The following is a 7,787-nucleotide window of genomic DNA, read 5'->3' as shown; positions in this document are numbered from 1 at the left end:
CTGACTCATATTTTTAATGGACCACATGCCTTTGCATGATAATTTTGCTGGCATTAGCTTGAGACAGAAACACCAGCAAGCAAACTGGAAGATGTGTTGAGAGTTTGCAGTTGTCATGGGAATCAGGAGACTGTGCTTACCTCCCTTGTAAAATGGAAGTCCACATTTTCTTACTTTGGCCTGGAAGCTAAAAAAAAGTGCTAGAGGTGGCTACTCTCTCAGAATGTTGATTCAAAGGTATGAGAAGCTCCTTTTAGTATTATGTATAAGTTCTTCTGAAATTTTTTTCAATAAGAAAATATTTTTAGCACAGGAAAAATACAACTTTCCTGCACCTAGCCCAGTTTTTTTTCCATATGGTGGTGTGACCAAAAACAACTGTCTGGAAAACACCTTGCAAAGGGTGTTTCGTGGCATTAGTGGTGAAGGGGCAAATGTGAAATACTGACTTGTGACTGGCCTCCTTTGGCACAGTAAAAGTTGGGATTTCACTGTAGGCAATGCATGTACTGGACTACTTTTGAATGGGAGCAGCCTGTACTCTTCATGAGAGAATATGGAGGTTACAAGATGGTGTGTGTTACCTAACTGAGCTTTTCCAAGTGATGCAGATTAGCAGATGCTCATAAATAACTCATGCATTCAGAGAGTCATTACAACCTGACCTAGCCACCTCCTGTATCAATACATCTATCAATAATGGTGATGAAAATTATTAAGACAAAGCCTCTTAGGGCACAACTGGATTTATCAGTGTGGGGAGAACAGGAATGTACTTGTCCCTGGAGCTATGCTGTGTTTAGGAAAAAAAAAAGAAAAAAAAAATTATACTCCTGCTGCTGAGGAACTGGGTATGATGCTGACTAAAGAATATATATATATATATATGTGCATATACATGCATAACAGTATCTCTCTGCTGGTGTTTTGTGCTGTAATGCCATAGCTGACAAACTATGATCTCATGAAGATGCCATATTTTAGAGTAGAGTTCTACCAAGACAGAGCTGTGACCAAACTATCTTCTTGATCTCTTCTGCAGCTAGAATACCTGCCTTTTCAGCCTTCACATTGTTATGATTAGAAATGTGGTTGGGAATTACTGCCATATTTTAAACCATAGCTCTGATACTATTAGTCTTTAGTGAAGTGTTTTAATAGGAAGTGGTTGGGCAGCATCATAGAATCTGCTGTTGAGATTGTGCTTGGCTTGGAGGTCCCAGGTACAAGTAAGAACGTATGTAGCTGCTAAACTTGTGGGAGTATTCAAAAGAATAATGTATGTGTGTGCTGTGAAGGTCAGCATAGTACATGGAGTTATTCAGAAACCTTAAACTCTGAATTAAGTCATGCTTAAATCCTCTTTTGCGAACAGTAGGGCCATATAGATTTCCTTAGGCACATTAAGCATCCCATCTCTATCTATTGGGATGATTTTATACTTAGGTAATGGTAGATGCTTGAGACCAGCTTGTATTAAGGCTTTTCTTTTCATTTATTTATTTATTTTTCTTTCTTTCTAAGTGTTGTTTTTGGTATCGGTTGTTACAATACAAACCACAAAGTCAAGGCTGGTGAATGGTCTAGAGAGCAAGTTCTATGAGAAGCAGCTGAGGTATCTGGGATTGTTTAGCCTGGGCAAAGGAGGCTCAGGGGAGACCTTATCACTCTCTACAGCTACCTGGAAGTTGGTTGTAGTGAGGTAGGGGTCCTCCTCCCAGGCAATTAGCAACAGGAGAAGAGGACTTAGTCTCAAGCTGCACCAGGGGAGGTTCAGGTTGGAGGTTGGGAGTTTTTTCACTGAAAGGAGGGTTAAGAATTGGAATGGGCTGCCCAGGGAGACGGTGGAGTCATCACGCCTGGAAGTGTTCAAGAAATGACTGGACATGGCACTTAGTGCTGTGGTTTAGTTGACATGGTGGTATTTGGTCACAGGTTGGACTCTGTGGTCTTGAAGGTCTTTTCCAATCTTAATGGTTATGTAATTTTAATAAGGACTAAACGTCAGAACATAATGGTAACCATTAAAGGGATGGAGTTGAGGAAGGGAGAGACTGTACTGCCAGACTCCTCCCTTAACAGAGCTTTCTAAAGTGTCTCTTGCAAGTTGGAAGCACAGTGGGCCCCAGCATATAGAGCCTGCTGGAAGCTCTGCTTCAGAGATGTGGCTCCCATCTCCCTCTAAATATTGTGCAAATGCTTCACTGTTGTAGGAAAATGCATTAGTCTGCTACCAGAACAAAAATCTATTGAGGAGGATGCCGTGTTTGGTATAAAGAAACAAGCCTGGCTCCTGTTAGCCTTGCTTGCTCTTCTGTGTGAGATTTTTTTTTCCCCTCAGACAGTGGGAACCAGAGCCAAATTCTTGCTTGGCATCTAGGGAGGCAATGGGGAGAGTGGAGGGGAACTGTTGGCCACAGTGGTGGTGTGTACTTGGGTCACCTGAGGACTCACAGGGGTCAGGCAGACATCAGTTGGATAAAATCTGTGTGTGCCCTGCCTTGTGCCTCTAAATGTTACACTCATGTTTAAATAACTCACAGGTCAGTTGTTTTTCTATTTTGAGCGCACGGCAAACCAGGCTGAGGCAGCTTGTAAAACGAGTGACTAATTTCCAGGGTTCTTTTCTTTTCACTCTTCTCGCAGTCTCTCTCCCTGAAGGTGGTCATGGGGCAGTCTTGCCCTGGTGACTGGAGATCAACAAGCTGGGAATACAGAAAATCATTGTTTCTGCCTGTGCAGGTCTGGTGGAGGATGCATGTCTACATGGGTTGCGTTTTGGGGTTCTGGGGCACAGGGGGATATTTCCCCCAGTACCCACAAGCTGGTGGGAGCCTTCTGCATCTTTTGGCCAGGGAAGCTTTGGGGAAGGGGGACTAGTGCTGTGACTCCTGGTGAGGTGTCCACCATGGCTCCCAGTGAGGAGATGACAGAGTAAGGAGGGAGGGAGGGCAGCCAGCATGACCACACGTGTATGACCCCAGCACTTGCTTTGCTGCTTCTGCCATTGCTGCAGCTGCTGCCTGCAAAGTTTTTTCTACTGGTGGTGGCGGAGTGCCTGAGGGGCAGTGGGACACCCCTGCTTTGGCAGAGGGCTCCAGCTGTAGCTGCAGCTCTGCAGCAGAAGGGAAAAGGAGGGGGCTGGGGGGAGAGAGCATCAGGGTCAACTCCTAGGAGTGCACGCACAGGTTTAGACCTTTCCTCCCTTCACTACCGTAACCTTTGTCTTCCAGCCATGCCTGCCTGCTTGCATTAATTACTCCTCGCTCCCTCGATGCATTCTTTTCAAGCCACTTTTAGGGTTCAGAGTGCAGAAACCAACTGATCAAGGTTGAAAGCAATTAACAAACAGGTTATTTTAAATTAACAGCTTCTTTTAACCAGCTGTCCAGAACTGGTTTGTTATTCTACAGCAAAATTAGCAAGGCAATGTACCTCAGTGAAGAGATGGGTTGGGATTTCTTTTCTTGTTATGCTACCTTTCGCTTTTTTCCTTTTTTTCCTCTTTTAAACCTTTTTAAAGGTTTATTAAACCAATTTAATACTAAGCACTTCCTGCTTGGATTTAAAAGTATGTTGAAACATACTGACTGCATAAATGGATTGTAAATGGCATAGGATATTGAGAAAGAGCAGTCCTTTTACTTCCATTGGCTATCTTGCACTACATCAGGATGGGTTTCCTTGTGAATACTGAGATGCCAGTGTTTTCTTGAGGCATTGTTTTTTTTTTTTTTTCCTCCCTGTCTTGCCTTTCCTCTTCACATAGATATTTTGTTGTGTGGATGCTTACTGACTCCTTTATCGCTTTGTGAGGTGCTGGATTTGCAGACAGGAGCAGGCTCAGCCCATACCCTGAGCTCAGCCAGAAGCCACAACGACAGTGCAAAGCAAAGCCCAGGCTCATATGCTTTGATTCCTGCAGGAGCTTATTAGCTTGGCCTGGGTGCTCTAAAGACTTTTACTACTTTCTGATCAGCAGTGGGGGGAAGAAGTGATCAATACTTTCTCAGAAATCTGGGAGCAGAAACAGTGTTGTAAAGCCTTTTAATACTACCAGGAATTGTCTCTTTCCTGTGGGTTTTAATGTTAGGACTATCTTACCTCTAAGGATGTTATGAGGAGGAGCTTGCACCGGTCATCTTGAGGCACTCATTCAGAATACACTGGCCTTGGTTGTCCACCTCAATAATGCGCCTTGTTATGCAGCTTCAGACCTACAAACCCCACTGTGTCACGTTGAATTTTGGCAGTAGGGCAATACAAGGTCATCCTGACTGACTGATCTCAGCACTGAGAAATGTTACCCAACAATTTAGCCCACGCCTACTCTTTAATTTTTCTTCCACAAATTTTACTAAATTTCTGTTTTGCAATGCTAAGTAAGTTTTCTCACCCTTCGGTGCATCTGCTTTTCAGACTTTCATGTTGTGCTTTTCTTAGCTATTGTGTGAGCCAGAAACAATTCCCAGTGGGCAGCTGGACACTAACATAGGAGAGCAATTCTGGAAATAATTGCCCCATCAATGTTAACACCCTTCCAAGTTAGGCTTGGTAATTCTTAAAGTAAGGCTTGACTGCTTTGGGTGCAAAAGTGAGCAGGTTTGCCTTGTCTACCCTCAGCAATCAATTATTTTGTGTCAGCTTCTTGAATTGTGCTAACTCCTTTGTAAAAGAACGTCTGGTTTGTTTTTTTCATTTTTATTTTTTTTGTCAGCTTTTCATCTTCCTTGGTTGGTTCTGCTAGCCCTCCAAGCTATTCTGTGGCTGTTTTGTATGAACTCCCTCCAAACTGCCATTAGTTTTTGTTTACACAAAACACAGAATTGAGCTTGTTTTTTCCATAGTAGACTGCACCCGATCAATATAGATAAAAACCATTACTTCCTGTTACTTGCTGTCTCTGCATATGCAGCCTAAAATTGTGGTGACCTTTTTTGCTGTCAGACTGCATTGTGGACTCATGTCTAATTTACTATCTGCTATTGACCCTCAGTCTCTCCTACCCATTGCTTCTTTCTAGGTTTGTGTGGTGTGGAGGTTTTTTCTTTTTATTAAGTAAAAACATAGCTGTATTGCATTTTTTTTCCCAAGTTGAATTTCATCTCGCAAATTTTCTGCTTGCAGGTTTAGTCTCTCTACCGAGACCCATCTCTCTGTCCTTACTAGTTTTCTGAACCTTGTTGATTTTAAAGTCTCTGTAAAATTAATTCAAAGAAATTTCAGCCTTTTGATGAGATTCCACGTAGAAGAAATGAGAGTTTTCACTGCCCTACATATGTTATATCTTATTGCAAACTCTCCATTTGCATCTGTTACATATATACACCATTAGTGTATTTAAGAAGTGCTGATAAATGGAAGCTGAGGGACGGGTAACTTATGGAGAGGTGACTTGCTGGCTGTGTGATAGTTGAATGAATCCCTCTGAATGGATGAAATCACCTGTAGCAATTTAAAGAGGAGGAGACAAGGGTAGCATGCTGGAGAACTGCTGTGGGACAGAAATCCAGAGATCTGGCATGGAACTACAAAGAGATGCTGAAAGACAAACTGGAACGCTTGTGGAAAGACAGGGAACTATGAAGCAGCTCACAATGATGGAGAGGAATGTTTGGATAAATGGAGAAGTCTTACATGTCATGTGTTCTTAATTCAGCGTTCCCTGACACAGCACCTACCTCAAAGTGAAGACAAGGCAGTGTGCTTTTAACATGGGGCAAACACCCATCTTGTTGATGTGCTTTCCCTGATTTGTTTGATTTCTGTGTCAAGTAGACCTTGCTTACTATAGTACAACCTCTCTTCTCTAGGGTAGACAAGGGTACCATGTGGTGCAAGGTACCCCAATTTCCTTTCCAGAAAATTCATGAGGAAAAGGAAATGATTTTCACCATGTCTTCACTCTGAAAAGGATGTATTATTCTGTATGGGTAAAACAGGCATTGAATATATGGTTTTATGTGAGCCCTGCATGCATACTCCATGGGGAGGTTTGAGGAGACTCCTTCTAAGTCAGCAACAGGGAGGGGAGAAGATTCTCCAAATAACTGTAATCTGAAATAATTTAATTTCTTGGGGCTCTAGTAGAATGAAATGTGTATTTAAACATGGGTATCAAGATAACAGAAACTACAACTCAGAAGTTTTAATTCAGCAGTTTAACAAATGCTGAATGGTGTCTCTGATTTCCTGGCAGTGCTCAGATTAAAAATTGTTGACTGAGATAGAGAAAAACTTGACCTCATACCATTGATCTTGGGGAATCTATGGTCACTGTGTGCTAGCTCAGGTTCTGGTCATAAGAGTGCAAATTATTCTAGCTTTATGCTTGACATGTCAGTTTTGCTCTTTGTCTGCCTGCTATTAAGGTCAGTGATACTAAACTGCAGGCTCTGTGGCCAGTGCAGTAGCTTCAGCAGTAACACTGTGTATAATGAATGCTTATGTGAAACATGGTCATGCTATCAATTAGTTAGGGTTTGCTTCTCTGGCTTTTCTTCATATTGTTACCATTGTGCAAATTTGACAAGCAGTGCTGTAAACAAAGAAGCAAAAAAACCTAACCAAAAAAACCTCAAAAACCAACCAACCAACCAAAAAAAAAGGCATTATTAACAAAACATAATAAGTAATACAATGACTTAGGAAAAGGAACACATTGCCCTAAGTCTCGGCTTTTGTGTTCCCCAGAAGTTCCTAATGATATGAAAAAAGGATTGAGATATTAACTAAGTAAAACTGATTTTTGACAGGTCAATATCTGCTCATCAGTGTTTTCTGAATAGTCAAAGCTCGCTGTCCCACTGCACAGAATATGAAGGGCCCTGTACAGTAGCATGCAGTGAATATGCCATATGTGTGCCAAGGGTCTTAAGATGAGGAGCTGGAGAAACTACTCTTACAGTTTTTATTTCTTTTCATCTCTGTTACAAAAAATAAGGACAAACTTCATCCTGGGTGTCACTCTACAAACATTTTCTGCACCTGAAGATGTCTGTCCCATCTTCTTAAGCTGTCACTCCTGAATAATTTAATGGAGATGTTTACACCTGTGTGTCAAGGTGTCTGATGAGAGACATAATGTGCAATCAGGCAGAACTGAGATAGTGCTGTGAAACTGTGTGTCAACTGCTGGGTTTATTGCCTGATCCAGTGCCTAGTTAACATCGTCCTGCTTTCCCCAGCAAATTTTTGGATCAGATTTGCATGGTAGCTGGGTAGTTCTGTGCAAGCTTTGAAAGAAAAAGGAAGTTACACTGGAAGGTATTTTTTTCCTGAAAATAGATTTCAAATGTTTTCTTACGGTTTTTAAGATGCATGTGTGTGACTGCAGGTAATTAATTAATAATGGGGACCCCAAGACCATAAATACCATCCATGTTTGTACAAGGCAAGGTCCATGTAGCATGGCCTAATTTTGATCTCATTTACTCCTGATGTTAGGCTGCTTACTTTCTGAGGAGGTTGTTGTTTTACTCTGGAGTAAATAGTAGCAGAATTAATTCCAGCTGTCTATGTGATACATTGGAATACACAATGGGATGTAATGTCTGAATGAGATATTTTGGTTACTGAAACTATACTTTGTACATGACTTATTATGGACATTGTCCCTCAAAGCCTGTGACTGGGAAGGGTACAAGATCCATTTTCATGTAAAGTGTGTGACTTGTACCAAATTATTACAGATAGATTTATGGTACAGACAAGAGACTGAAAGGAAACAGTATGTCAGAAATGAATTAGAAGTCAAGAAGGAAAAAGAAATGTAAAACACTTGGGCA

This window comes from Empidonax traillii, unplaced genomic scaffold (assembly GCF_003031625.1).
Source record: "Empidonax traillii isolate 1590-97213 ecotype Southwest subspecies unplaced genomic scaffold, ASM303162v1 scaffold833:size273953, whole genome shotgun sequence".
In the NCBI taxonomy this organism is placed as follows: Eukaryota; Metazoa; Chordata; class Aves; order Passeriformes; family Tyrannidae; genus Empidonax; species Empidonax traillii.
The sequence above is the reverse complement of the archived record's forward strand: the minus strand, read 5'-3'. Positions refer to the sequence as shown.